Here is a 15,890-nt window from a genome sequence, read left to right as displayed (position 1 = left end):
TTAATTCTTGAATTGATGGATGCTAAAATTTTGACTTTTGAAAAAACACAACTAAAAATTGTATTCATTTCATAAAAAACTCTAACAACAATGGGTATAATTATAGTTAATTTAAAAAGGCAAGCATTGAGCTTTGAAAATTTAGAAATATAATGATTTTTGGTATAAATAAACCGATAAAATAATGATAATAATGAGAAATTGTAAAAATCATATTATTTGATAAATTGTAAAATATCACAGCTCTTCACGCAATAATTTCTGTTGTTTTTTTCTTTCCATTTTGATATCAGTATATTTTTTTTGATTTTCAAAAATCTAAATAATACAACATTTTTTATTAATCAAGAAACAATAAATCAAAAAAAAAAAATTTTTGAAAATCAAGCGGAAAGCATAAAACATGGGGTTAAATTTGAAAAGTTTGTATATTTTTTAAGATATTTGACTATATTTCAATGTTTAAAATTATGTGTTAATCGTATTTTAGTCGCATTTAAATTTGTAAAATCTGTAAGTGTATAACATTTTGGCTTTTGTTCTAAATTAAATAATATGTTCATTAAATAATATGTTTTAAAATAGTTAAGCCAAATGATGTTGACCCAAGAAATCTTAAGCAATATTATCTTTAATTTAAAATGAGATAAATTTTGCTTAGTGAAAAAAAAAAATGTATAATCTCTTTAGCTTTTAAAATTCCCTAAATGCTAACCGTTCTTTGTCCCAGATTATATTTAAAACTTCAAAGTAAAATACTTAAGGAACCGAAATGCCTTTGGTATTTATCAATCAGCTTTAACACATTTCAAGTACTCTTTAAAAATAAACTCCAAAGTCATAGGCAACTCAAAGGAAATAATGAAAAGGCCATCACAGAAATGCCTTTAACGTTTCATTATTTTGAACCACAAAAATCCTTCAAAGCTGGTTGCTTCAATGAATTCTGTTTAGATAAACGACCTGTGAGAATTTTTGTGTTATTCCCAGCAATTTGCAAAGATTGAATCAAACGAAAAATACCTAAAGTTATGTGCATTTTAATCTGAGGATTGAGGATTGGTCAAGGATCTTCGATACTTGAGACACTCTGACTGCAGAGAGTTGCCTTAATTAATACAAAATCAATCAGGCTGGCGGCCAAGGAGAAAGTCAGAGAGAGAAAGTACAAGGACCAGCAAATAAAACAAAGGATAAATAGGAAAACAGCAGCAGAAGCAGCAGCAGCCAAACAACAATGTAAATATTTTATGAAATATTTTTACTACTTGCTTGGCACACTACTACATTCTGTTTTGTTGTGACAATCGATTGCAGTTTGTGTGTGTGTGTGTGTGGTGAAAGGGGGTGGTGAAAGTGGGGTGGTGCAAGGTGATTTGGGTGGCCACTCGACAATCCCAATAAGCAGACGTGCTCGACCGCAGAGACAAAGGCGTTGCCCACTGGCGGTCAACCTTGCGACCCACTGACGTCGGTGGTTCTGTGGGTGGGTGGTCAAAGGGGGTGGCTGGGTGGTTGGGTGGCCTAGTGGGTGGTGCAGTGGGTAAACAGCGGGCAATTGCACAAAGCTACGGCGGACGGTGACACCGGCAACATCAGCGACTGTCGCCGACGTTGACAATGACAGCAAATGTCAAACAGTCTTTTCCACTTGCCCACCCACTTGGGTGGAAAACCTCCTTTTGCACCACCCCTCTTTTCAACCACCCACCGCCCCATTAAGTGCTCTGCCTCCTGTTCATCTGTCAATCAGTTTATCTGTCTTTTTTGTTTGGCCGGCAGCAAGTCGTGTGTGCAACTTCCACAATGCGCCACCGAGACAAAGGACTGCAACATGGTAATGGCATTGCCGGGATAGCAGTACCCCAGGTTACTGGGATACAGGGATACCAGGATACTGTGTTGGGAATGTCCTGTGGCTGGGAATTCCTCCACCACCACCAAAGCCACCAAGCATCCCAACACTCCACCAAGGTTTAAAGGATTGCAACTGCTTAACGGCTTCCAAATCGAACACATTCTGCAGATATCAAATCATTTTGCCAATTTCTAAGATACCGTTAAAGGAGGTATACAACATTATCAATATTTTTATTTTTTGAATAAAAAAAATCATTCACTTATGTTATTCGAAAAAACCATATGAAATATATCATTAAGGTTCTAATTAGATAGCCTTTTTAGAAATAAATCAATTAATCCAAAAATATGATACATTTATCCCAATTCTGTTAAAACAAAACTAAATAAAAAAATTTCCATTAAGTACTCCAAGAAAAAATACATTTATTTACACTTTATCAATCTGATTAAAAAAAACAAAACAAAAAAGAAGATATAGATCTTAACCCTATAGATAGACCAAACATTTTTATTCTTTATACTTAAAGCCGAAACCGTAATTTTTAGAAAGTTAAAGCTAAACTTAAAGATATATACAAATCGCCCCCCTGAATCCCCGACTTTATACTATTAATTGAACATCTTTTATAGGGCCCCAGAAGCACTGACCTTATAAATTCTTAGTTTGCACTTTGTATTGCCCGCATAGCTGGCGTGCTAAATTCTTAATTTCCACTTGTGCTCCTGCTAGTTTCACACCGTAGCCTCCTAAATTTCCTTAAAAAGGATCTGCCACAAATACACAGAGGAATATATATATGGGCACCTACCACATATAGATATATACACATCGAAATGGATTTTTCCAAATTCCGAACGCATTGCGAACAGCTAACGTGGCGTATCCGTTCGTGCGTTTCTGGTATGCTGACGATTCCGGCACGACAGGAAGTGGAAATGGGGAAATGGGAAATTTTTGGGTGGGGCTTTCGGTGGGTGGGAAATGGTAAAAGGAAAATGGAAAAGGTATGCTGCTGCTGGTTTTCAAGAGGCCAAGATAACGGCGAAAACGAGAAACGCTTCAGAAAGATTCAACTTTGTTGCATCTAATTATGGGCAATTTGATTAGGGCTCATAAACAAACAAGGCCATACACTCTATATACACTTGGGTGGGAATCCCCCCCCCCCCCCCCATACTGACACACACACACACAGAAGTGTCAATATGGAGCCGCAGGTGGCGCAATTGCCGACGCTGTCATGGCTGACAAAACGCAAACGCAAACAGAAACCGCCGCGGCCTTGTCCCAAAACCCTCGCAAAAAACCACCCACCACCACCCGCCTGGAAAACCCCTCGGAAAAACCCCCACGAAGCCAACCCAAAAACCTCCCCGAAAATACCCAAAAAACCAGACCGAATCGAAGCGAACCAAGACAGCCACCAACTGTTGAATGGTGGCAACAGTTTCTGGCCACCATATTCGCTGAATTTCATTTATTCAAAGCGACAGCAAGCGAAATAACATCATTTAAATATGTCAAAACCTTGCACGGATCCGTAAATGGAATAAGAATTTATTTAGTTAACTTTACTAACTAACTATACGTTGGAAAATAAAGTCATTCTATAGAGACCACCAGTTCAACTATAAATATCATCATTTATTTTATAGAATTATGTATGCTCATCAAGAAATTGATAATTTAAGATATATTTCAATTGTTAATTGGATTTAGGATTTGCAATTTTTAAAATCATATGTTAAGTGAATAAATAAAATAAAAATCATAGCTTTCAAAATATTTTAAGTAAATATAGAATTTTGTTTCATCGCTAGTGCTCAAAAACCATTATTTAGCTTATAGATTTTAGTCTTAGGTTAGCTTTTTACTACTAAATAAATATATATTTTTTTAAATTAGTATGAAGTGGTATTTAAAACTCATGAAATAAGCTTAAGTTTTGAATACTTCAATACTATTTGTGACTCAGGAAAGTACTTTTTTTTTAAAACAATGTACTTATGCCAAATAAAAAAAACGTCAATTAAAGATCTACAAAAAATACATCGTTTTAAATTAATTTTATAAATATTAATTTTTTACAAAATAATATAACGTTAAAAATTGTATACTTGTTTATTTTAATAAAATAACCATATAATTGTATTTCAAACCCATCCGTTACATTTTGAATACTACAATACTATTTATGAATAAGTACACACAAAAAATATGTATAGGTTAAATTGTTTATAATTGTTTCAAAAATATTAACGTCTATTTTAAGGTTGCTTTGGTTACTACTTTATTGTAGAACTACTCTAAGACTATTTCATTAGTCAAATTAACAATTCAATGGGCCCATTTAACTATTATGATGACCAATTTGACCAAATAGTTTTTTTGTATGTATAGGAAAATAAATTTGAAAAAGAATTAATGGTTTTAAAATATTTATTTAAATTGAAAAAAAAAACTTTAAAATTGTTTGAAAAGAGTTTAGAAAAAAAACCAAAAACCATTGTTTCATACTTTTGTTTACCTATTATTTAACTTTTTATAAACCAATTTTCATTTCAGCCACTCAATTGATTTAGTTCAAACAAAGGCAAATAAATCGAACCAAATATGGCAAGCATCATATATTTTTGGATATTATTTAATTGCAAATGGACAAAACGCAGGCATAAATAAGTGAACTAATTTTAATAATTCACAGGCTGTGATGTGTGTGCACGGTTGAATATGAATTTGTTTATGGTTATGTGGGATATTTGAAATTTTTGGGTAAATAATTTGGGTTTGGAGGGGGGGTTTTGAGCCCCCGATTGTATGGCCATTGTTGGCGTTGAAAAATAAATAAAATCAAAATGCGCCGCCGCTGTCGACAAATTGCGAGCACATGTTGTCCCTGTCCCTGGCCATGTCCTGCCTGCTCCTTTAAATGCATCAAAATGTGCAGCCTACTTTTAGGCCTTCACCCGCTTTTCCGGTGGAAAATCCCCCTTTTTTGCACCACACCCCTGCCCTTCTTCGATCCCCGCAAAAACAATACCCAGAGAAGGGAAATAAAAAAAAGGCTGCTCAACAACGACAGCGACACACATTTTGCGGTTGATATGAATATCGATTCGACCCGTTAACTGTGCCAGCTTGCTGCCCCCTTTTTACCCAACGCCCCTGGCCCCACCCCCTTTTTAGCCTGGTATGTAAACTAGAACTTTGTATAAATTTATGTGCACAACAATGTTTATGTTGTTGAATAAACGAGCAGTTTTGCATGCGGCGAACGCCAGGACCACTTGTTTTCCCCTCTCGCTCACTCAACCAGGATACATGTGTGTGTGTGTGTGTGTGTATTTGCGAGTGTATGCGTGTGTATCTGTGTAATGGCAGGATGCAACATGAAAATGGCGTGTGGCTAGCAACGTTTTATTTGCTCGTTCTCTGGTACTTTTCCCTTTCTCTCCATCTGACTCCATTTCGCCACACTCCTTTCCTTTTGAATGTGTGTGTGTGAGGCTTGCACTTTAAATAGAAATGTGCCACACACATACGCTAATACACCAACACAGACGCACACACACACACTGGCACTTGGGGGCAGTGAAAACATTCAATTTCAGTACGGAAATCGCTTAACAGCCCTAAATAATGGTCAATATCTGGGCCTTTGGCTCACGAAGCGATACTTTCTCCTCCCTGATTTTCCTTTGGTTTATTACACCCCCCTCTTATCTGCAAACCCAATTAGGCTCATTCAACATTTACCATTTGGGTAAAAAGAGACTTTTCGCACTGGAGGAACAAACATAATTAGAGATGCTCTTGTATGTAAATTAAAGATTTCGTCAAAGATACATATTCAAATATTTTCGATTTGTGATTTAAAGTAACCAAATGTTTTTTTAAAAAATGTTGTAAAACCTAATCGTTCTTTTTAAAGCGGAAAAGATGTCAGACTTGGCAAAATTTAACATAAAAATTTCAGGAAATAATTTTAAAAAGAAGCTACAATTTGTTCATCAATTAATTTAATAAATTTGATTTTACAGTTCCATTGTTAAAATCTAATTTAATATTTGAACATTGTAGCAGTAGGTTTAAACAAAATTCAAACAAAAACCATTTTTCCTTTTCTGTAAATAAACAGAATACGTAAATCACTTATAAAGGCGTCTAAAAGTATGCTATAAAAATAGAAACATCGATTTGTGAAAAGATCCCAATAGGAAGTCATGATTCTAAATATATTGTTGCATACTTTGAGGTGCTTTTTCTAAGGACTTACAAAACACTTGAGAATTTGGCGAGATCCTTGATTATTAGGTAAAACTTCCAACTATTCAGAATATTTTTCTTAAATTTAGACCTCACAAAGCTTTTAAAAATGTTCTTCAGAAATGTGAAAAACAAAATTTTACATTTTGAAGTTCAAAATTGGAAAGGTGTTTTTTGGAACCTGTTTTTTTGGCATCTCAGCAACCGGAACATCAATCTGTTGGCCGGCCAATGACCAACATCCAGACGCAATGTCTGATCCTTTGATTTAATGGAGCCCTCACACACACACACACACACGGAAAAAGGGGGGGAGAGAGAAAGATGGAGCCACATACTTACGAGCGTTCAATCAAACTAAGCGCAAACAAGCCTAGAGACATGAGACAGGACGAAAGGACGAAGGACGTCAGGACGACAGGACGAAAGAGCGGAAAACCAAGCCAACGAAGCGTACGAAAATAAACAAAAGCGTGGGAAGTCTGAGGGTTTCCGAGGGGGTGCGAGCGAGTACGTTGTACTGAGAGTGAGCGAGATGGCACGAGGTGTTGGGTTATGGCCGCCAGGACACCTCACACACACACACACACGTGGAAAGAACTTACTTAAGCGAGTGATTTTCAGATTTTCCGCTTGGGCTTTTGTGTGTGAGAGTGTCCCCAAATGACTTGGTGTGCGTGAGGGACCATTGTGATTTTAATTTTCATGGTCCCTAAATAAGACATTGATCATGCCATCAAAAGTCATAATCAAATCTGTGAACAAATAAGTGACCGAAAGCTATCAGATTTATTATCTAAATTGCATTTTTGATTCAGCTTAAATTAGCCCAGCTGAGTTTAATGGAAATTTTGGCTTATCTGTGGGTATGTATGTCAATACAATCTAATTTATTACTATTTCTATTATTTTTCATCATAAATTTTAGTTTTTGGTTACTGTTTTCACCAATAAATAATGTTTTATGTTACTGTTTTTGCCAACAAATAATTTTTTATGTTAATAAAAAAAGTACTTTTATTTAAATTACATATTTTCCGTTTGAGATATTTAAATACTAATGAGTTTAATGATTTATTAATGGACTTAAAAATGCATTACTTTATGGATATTTACTTCTGATTATTTTTAATAGGATTCTTCCTTTAATATGAATTTAATTTAACAATGTTTAACAATGTTAAGTCTTACAAAATGTAAAAAACAAATATAAATGACAAATATTTTTTAACTCTATTAGACGCATATAAAACAATTGCCTGGTTTGGTAACTACTATTTTTTAAGTAATACATGAGTAAAAATTTAAGCAATAAATTTTTTTTCTTTAAGACGTCTACTATTTTAAGACAAAAAGCTAAGCTTAGGAATTTGAATGCTGATGAGCTCTGGGCATTCGTCTTTTGTTCCTTTATTCAGCAGATGGCTCTGTGTGTTGGTTACCTTGGTGCTAGTTCGGAATCATTCATCATTCCTGGACAACATAGTTGTAAATAATGTTACCCACAAGGATTCCTCTCGGCGATTATTATGGCGATAAATCAAAGGCAACCTCCTCTGCCACCTGCTCACCTTTCCACCCGACTTTCTCCTTTTCCATTTTCCATTTTCTGTGCTCCTCCCACTAGTTTGCTTTCTTCACCCCCTCCCCTCATCAAATCCTGTGACAATATTCCTCACCTATGGCCACGCGTTTTGTTTGTTTTCGGGGGAGGGGAGGGGGGAAGGGAGGGACAAAAGGCAGTCCATGGATGTGAATATGCAAATTACTCTGGTCCAGCTTTGCGGGCTGACTGACTGAATGACCAACTGACTGACTGAATAACTGGGGGACTGACGTCAGGACGATTGCCAATGCTATTAAGCTGGCCAAGTTGATGGCATGCTCAAAGCCCTCTGTGGGCCAATCTATAAATAAGTTTAGCAAACAACAAGAGCGCGTTGGAAAACTTCAATCTACATTCGCCACCGATATGGAAATAAGGGTCGCCTACGAGTGTGTGTCTGTGTGAGTGTGTGGGACATAGATACACAGCAAAAAAGAGAATAGTATACTATTTATAAAGAAAATATTTACATGAAAATATAGGTTCTTGAAATCCTTTACAAGTGTGTCTAAAAGTATGCTACAGTTTATATTTTCCGAAACACGATGTTCATATTTCACTGCATACTTTTGGACACTTTTCAACTATTTTTTAAAAATCCATGCTTTCAGCGGCTAATTTAATTTTATTAAGATAGTTTAACATATTTGTTATATATAATTTAACAAGCAATTAAATTTAAAACTGCAAAATATTCTAAAAAAGGGAAATGAAAGAAAAATTTAATTTTAAAATTCTAGAAAATGTTTTTCTAAGTTCTGACACTTTTTTTGACAGTGGACATATCCTGCAGGACGTCAGTCCATGACAATAAGCTAGTTCATTTTTCATTCTTTTTTTTATTTAATTAACAGCTGAAGAACTACCAATAGCCGAAAGTTGAGCGATGAACTAATGATATTTCCGAATGTATTATAATGTTGGCCAGAGGTTTGTAAGGTTTCCGATTCTATAAATAATATATATGACAATTTCGATGCATAAGAAATATTTTAGCTGAATAGGGATTCACTTTAAGGATCCCCTTTTTAACCCAAACTACTCACACACTTGTTCATTCACTATAGAATACATTTGTAACTAATTCAAGTAAATCTTCTCGCAAAGTTTCAATTAAATAAGAGCAGTATTAATCAAAAGGTGCCCGTGGGCGGGGAAAAAAAGGACATTGTGGGGAAGGGGGTGACAGGAGGGGCGTGGAAGGGGGACGACGGGCAAGACAGATGGCCGGAGATGACAGGTAAGCAGTTTGCGTTTGTGTGCGGGCACACACGTGTACAAATAACAATATTCAGGACTCGCACACACACACACTCGCACTCGGTGTCAACGGACAAAACAAATGATGATAACTGCGAGTCAAATGAAATGTCCACGTGAAGGGGAAAAACCAGGAAAAAGCAAAAGGAAAATGCAGAAAAAACGAACCAAAATGAGGCAAAAAATAAAAATAACGGCATTGAGTCGAGCAGCCAGAAAATAAAGACAATATTTGTAAGGCACACACACACACACATGCTTTTACGTGGGCGGAAAGAGTGTGTGGGACAAGCTGCAAGAAAAAAATTCAAATTGGCGAAAACCGGATACGGAAATGGACCCAAGACAAACCAGTTCGAAAACCCTATCCTAAAGCTAGAACCAACACCATCGACAATTGAGAAACTTTTAAGTTGCAGATGATTGTGCACTGAACAAAAACATAAAAAATATAAGTCCTTTAATTTTAAATTAAAATGTTCAAGTACTGCCAAAAAATAAATAAAATATATTTTTTTATTTATTAAAAATTAAAATATATTTTTAGGGGGTGCCACATAGTATTAGTATTAAAGGTGCTTATAATTATGCCATAAAAACACTTAATCTTTTTAAATGAATCCATAGAAGATTCTGATTGAAAAAAATACTGTTGCATAATTCTAGGCACCTTCAAAAGTAAGTATCGGAATTTAAGGAAAGGTTTTAGAAAGGTGATCAAGTCAACTATATTTTGTTTATAATATATTATTATTAAAATAATATCATAATAATAATGTAACATACTAGAATATAATATAAAAGTATTTAATATATTTTTCCATTTCAATGAATCCTTTTTGGTCATCCTAGTTTTTCTAAAAATATTTTTTAAATAAGCACAAAGAACTGTATATGTATTTTCCTATTTTCCCTGGTGCTGCAAAACGCAATGGCTCGAATCGAACAAAGGCCAGCATTTGGGAAAAGGGAAACCCTTGGCTGCGGATGGGGTTAAAAACATATTTGCGAAGGACGTTGGTCGGACGTTGTGACCGCCGAGCAAACAGTCGGCCTAATCAAAAGTCACAAGCACAGTCAAACACACACGCACACTCACACACGCACAGATACAGATACAGAAGGGGGCAACTGACACACAGACAGACGCACAACGTCTTGGCCAGAAAGCAAGTCAAGTCAACAAAAAGCAAACTATTTGTTTGCCAACCTACGTGGGCTTGTGTATGTGTGTGTGTGCTTTTAAGGCAACCATCCCCCCTCCCTGCCGCCCATTTTCCGCCCAATTTTCCCTGTCAGCCAATTTGACAGTTAGCAGTTACAACATAGTTACAGCCATCCTTACACACACACACACTCACTCACTCTCTGACAAGTGTACACAAAGTGCGTGTGTGTAAGTAAAATTGCTGGCAATTTAAATTATTGTTTAGGCCATAATACAGGACATTGTTATGGGATCGTATCGAATGGCCCGTCCAATATACTTGACCCACCATCTAGTTTATTGCCCACGAAGACAATGCTATTGTTAATATCGGGTTTAAATTGGTAATCGCTCAAAGTCCAATTAGGAGTCACTACAGGTGCACAAATAATCTCTCACCTCTCATTGAACACATCTTCTTAAGAAGATATTGAATTAAGGTTTCATCGGCGTGAACACAATAAAGGGATTTTGGCTAATTCAAATTATACAAGAATGCCTTAGAAATTATTCGTGCTTTGAAATCACTTGTGAAGGCGTCTGAAAGTATGCAACAATATATTTTGAGTCCGAAAGACAGCGTTTATTTTTACTGCATACTTTTAGGCACCTTTATAAGAGATTTCAAAACCCTTCTGTAAACGCGTGATTTTAACAAATAAGTATGGATAAGGAAAAATGTAATAGACTTGACTTTATAAGATTTATGTAAATTATCATAATATATATACCAATTATTTTTTTGCCCTTAAAAAGTCAATTTCGGAATAATTCTTGGAATGAAACTTGAGTGGAAAAAAAGCGACCCATCCACAAAAAACCAAACATGTAACTTGAAGAGCATTTTTTGATTATGCAACACTGGAACACGCGCAAAAAACCAAAAATGAATTTCCATTGAAATCGTTCAGGTGTAAAAAAGAACAAATTTGTTATTTTATGTGAGGCCGGCAGAAAGGACGAAGGACGAAAAAACGAGCAGGAGCAATGATTCACTCCCAAGATATTGAAATGGAGGAGGTGGACGTGTGGGCTGGGATGTGGTAATAAATAATATTTTTTTGTATCAATTTGTCATAAGGAGGAAGTTGGCCTGCGCCACAGAGAAAGCTCCGAAATACAGAGAAGCACTGACACACACGTACACTCACACATACACGCGCAGGACACGTAGGACATACAGGACATAGAGGACACATGCAGTTGACAGTTAATGGTCTAATGAAATGTCTTTGGGTTATCGCAGCTGTATACCTGGCTGACCGAATCAGGACTTTCAGCCACGTTAAGCTCCCAGCTAAGTCCCGAACAATGTCCTTGCCATATGTCCTTTCCCCTGCCCTCCCCCTGACCCCCTTTCCGCCCACCACTCTTAACCCCTGCAGTTTGTGCATCGCAATTAATTTCCGCGTGGATGTGTGCGTGCACTGTCACTATGAAAAAATATATCACCAAGTTTAAAGAACTTTAAAGAATAAAGTTAAGAAGCATTATTCTTTAAATTTCAATCTTTTTCATTTTCATATTTTTATTTATATTTTTATTACACTTAAGAAATACCTCAAAAATAAAACGTTGTTTCTTTGTAGTTACCAAGCATTTTTCATTAAATCTCAATTTTATGAAATGCCTCATATTTTTATTTTTAATGTTATTACACTTTAAAATGATAAATAAATATCTAAAATATCAAACTTTGTTAATCCAGAATTAACACTTCTTAATCAAATATTTTCATATTATTTCCACCAAGAAATCAAATTATCTAATACATTTTTACATTTTACTTTGCTTTGGTAGTATTTAAAGAAATTTCCAGACTATTTATTTATTTATTGAGAAATTGTTATCCGTAAAAAAAATTAAAATCTTTAAATGAATAATAGAATATATCGTTCTTATTTATTTGACTTCTATAAATTTCAATGTGGTCAGGAAAAAGATAGCTCTTGTTAAATAAAAAACAGCACAAAATATATTTCTAGGATGCTGAAACTTAAAAAAAAATATTTATGGATAGATTGTGTCATGGAAAATACAAAACAGTCATTTATTTAATACAATTATCAACTTTTTTATGACAACAATTTGGTTTTAGGTTGAAAATATGTTAATAAAACACAGAAAAATATGTAAAACTTAATATGATAATAATGAGGATGCTAAAAAATATTTCTAATAAATATTTCTAGACAGAATGTAACTTGGAAAATACAAAACAGTTGTTTAATGAAATTAAATTTAAAATTAAATTAATGTAAAACTTAAGATGATAATAATGAGGATGCTAAAAAATATTTTTAGACACAATGTAACTTGGAAAATACAAAACAGTCCAACTAACAAATTTTTAAAATAACAAGTTAATATCCAGAGAAAAAAATGTTTAAAAAATACAGGAAATACAGGATTAAGATCGCTTTAGGTGCGGTAACCCTTTTTGGTCAGTGTCCTGTTGTGTAACTTTGGGGGGGGGGGGGGGGTCTGAAAGCAGGACTCCTCGACACACACGCACACACACACATCCATGTAGGGCACACTCCGCAGGACTATTTACAACTACAGCTACAAGATGTGACAGCTGCAGCTGCAGCGGGACATTGGGGCATCGGAACTCAAGTTGTGGCACTTGCAGATGATAACCGGCAATTGCGGTGGATAACTGGGATAATCGCATCGCTGGCATGGAATGCCGGCAAGGAGGAGGACATCCTGGGCCAGATCAATAAGTCCTGGCATTAAATTTAAGCCCACTCAACGATATTTCCAATTAAAATGCTTTATGGCCCGATGAAGTTGCTCGTCGTGCTGGCTCTGTTTGTTTAATCTACCCATAAATATGTATAAAATATTATGCATTTGATAAGAGAGTGAAAAACAAATAAAAAAAATATTTAAAAAAAAATGGCAATGGAAAATCAATATCAATATCAATATGCCACAGCCACTTGCAGGCGAAAAATGCAAAATTGTTGAATTGGCGAACGTAGCTCGTATATACGTATATATACCTACGTATATTTGCACAATTCACAAAATGGGGAAAGCCAATTAAACTGGCCAAGAGCTGCGACGAAGACAAGAACAAATTTGCATAACTGATTAAAAACTTTCACCCCCCCTGCCCACATTTTCCGCCCGGCGAAAGGTGAAAGCGGAGTGGAAAAGTCAAAGTGTGAACATAAATCCAATGCCCAACTTTAAGCACTACGGCAAGGGACCAAACTCAAACTGAAATTCAATTATTAATTTAACTTTTCATTGAATTTTCTTGGCCTTTCTCCATCAAGCCCATTCTAGCCATTGTTCAATCTATCAATCTAAGCCCTTAGCAAACTAAATGGGAGGCTAACTGGCTTATTATTAATTTGCAGCTAAACTTTTCTCTGACTCGATTATAATCTAAGGTTATGCTAGGAAACTAACTGGCTGTGCAGTAAATTGTAATCTAAATTGGAACGTAAATACCTAACGCTTCATGTTTTTAATAAGTTTTCAACTATTTATATTTTATCGGTACTACATATAATATAATTATTACTACGTTACTTGACATATTGAACTTATTATACTAGCTTATTCTTGATTCATCGACTTATTTATAGTTCAAATATTATTTCTTAATACTTTATCTTTTTTTATTATTATTACTGGGTGTTTTTATAAGCCTCATTTTATTTTAAAAGTCTCTTGTATTTAATTGGTATTATTATATATATAATACTATTATTAATTGACATATGGAATCCATTTCTCTCACTAAGTTACTTTTCTATCGTCGTCTTATTTAGAGTAAATCATTTTAAATATATTTAAAGTTCGTAGTATAATGTTCTTTAAAATAAAGCTTCTTATGAAATATTTAATAATGTTTTTTTCAATTTTCCTGTACTAAGTAATCGTTTGATAATGACATTTCAACGTTTAACCTTTAGTAACCATTTGCCAAAGGTCCCTTTTGTCTTAACAAACGACCTCAAACCTGCCGGATTAGAGAAACCCTATCGCCTGATTTGTGTGATTCCTATAATTTCCATCGACATTGTCATCGCTGAACTTTGGCGCCTTTGAAAGGCTTTGGAAAAGTCAAAGGCCAAGGGAGAAATTTATGGCGCTTCAGCTTATTAAAAATCAAATTCCCTGGCAGTGATTGAATTGACCGTCGATTGAGAGCTTCGTAGGAAGTCCGGGTGAAATCCTCTTAGCTGGCAGCCAGGCAAAATGCAATAAAATCGATTAATGCCATGAGCATAGCGTTTCGGCTCGAAAATCACAATATACCGCACCATCGACCATCGATCCACCAACTACAATCTAATATCTAGTATCCACCATCCTGTAGGAACATCGCCTTTGCAGGGCGACTTCCTGCCTGTCTTCTCCTTGTGTAATCCAAAACCAAATCCCCGCTAAAAAATGCATTGTTCGCTATTAGCGGAAATAATCGGTGGAGGCACTGGTGGATTGGATTGGATTGGATTGGGGGCTTGGGTGTACGTACGTTTACAGCATTTTCCATGGATATATAACCGCCCAGGGCTGTAAACCACTAAGCTTCTCGATTTGGCCCGCTTCCTTGGCGAAAGCCAACTAAAATGGCGGATTAATTCAAAGTATGGCCAAGAAAGGTCGCGTTACAAATGGCAACATTTAAGCCAAATTCAGTGATAATTTGCTGGAACTTAGCTGGCAGGTACATTTTGGAAAAAGTTTTCAGACTCCGGAAAGCCACATTCTCAGTAAGTGGCCCAAAAGTTGGCAATTAAATCAGTTTTTGCGATTGCCACAAGCAAATCTGAGTTCTAAGGAAGCTTAGGATTGCACTAAAAAGCTAAATCCCTAAAAGTTTAAGGGGTTTCCTCTCCAATTCAATTGTAGTTTAAAAGTTGGTAGTCTAAACTTTATGAAATAGTAAAGAATGCTTCAGAATTTAATGCTTTACAACAACTTCTTTTACATTAATAATGTGAATTATATATTATGTCTCTGAATTATTTTAAGGTTGTATTGCCCTAATGTATTTTAAGATATTTTTTGTTTCTACGAACCATTCTTTTAAAAACATATTTTAAGAAATTGCTTTGGTAGGTAGAGTATACGATTTTCCGATAAAATCTAAGACACATCAGAAAATGTCTAAAAAATCTAATCCAATAAAAGACTTTATGACCAGCGGTGTCGCAGTGGGATAAATCATAACCCATCCTGAGGACTGGAAAGTATCCCTCGGCCGGAACTGAGCTTTGCTCTCGGTATCTTGGTATCTGAAATCTGTGGTAAATCGATAGAGAGATTAAATGTCTCCATGCCGCCCAAGCACTTGACGGATTCATTGCCCGCTCGTGTCAGCCACTTGTACTTGTCCTTCCACTCGTAGTTGTACTTGTAGTTGTAGTTGTAGTCCTACTTGTCCTGTCGCCTACAAGGACTCGGGTCAGAGGGAGAGGCAGGGAATGAGGGAGGGAGACAGTGAGAGGGCGAAGGAGTCTATGACTCAATCCTGCTGTCGACGGCTGTGGCGATGTTTAAACAGAAAGCAGTTAAAAACACTAAGCAATGTGGCCAGAATGCACTGAAAAAAAAATGCCAAGATATTTTCAAAACAGGTTACGAAAGTTTTAACAACAATGCAAAGATATTTCCAATATAGGTTACAATATTTTGTGTTAAAATTTTTTTTTTTTTTT

The 15,890-nt window shown here is 35.5% G+C and overlaps 1 protein-coding gene across 1 annotated transcript in view; it reads right to left on the bottom strand.

Moving 5' to 3' along the window:
- Window positions 1-15,890, bottom strand: part of Pde9 (phosphodiesterase 9) — a 147,695-nt gene that overhangs the window by 55,502 nt on the left and 76,303 nt on the right. The gene's annotated exons all lie outside the window — the stretch shown is intronic.

Source organism: Drosophila suzukii, chromosome X, assembly GCF_043229965.1.
Source record: "Drosophila suzukii chromosome X, CBGP_Dsuzu_IsoJpt1.0, whole genome shotgun sequence".
Taxonomy (NCBI): Eukaryota; Metazoa; Arthropoda; class Insecta; order Diptera; family Drosophilidae; genus Drosophila; species Drosophila suzukii.
Note: the sequence above shows the minus strand (reverse complement) of the source record. Positions and strands in the feature narration are given on the sequence as shown.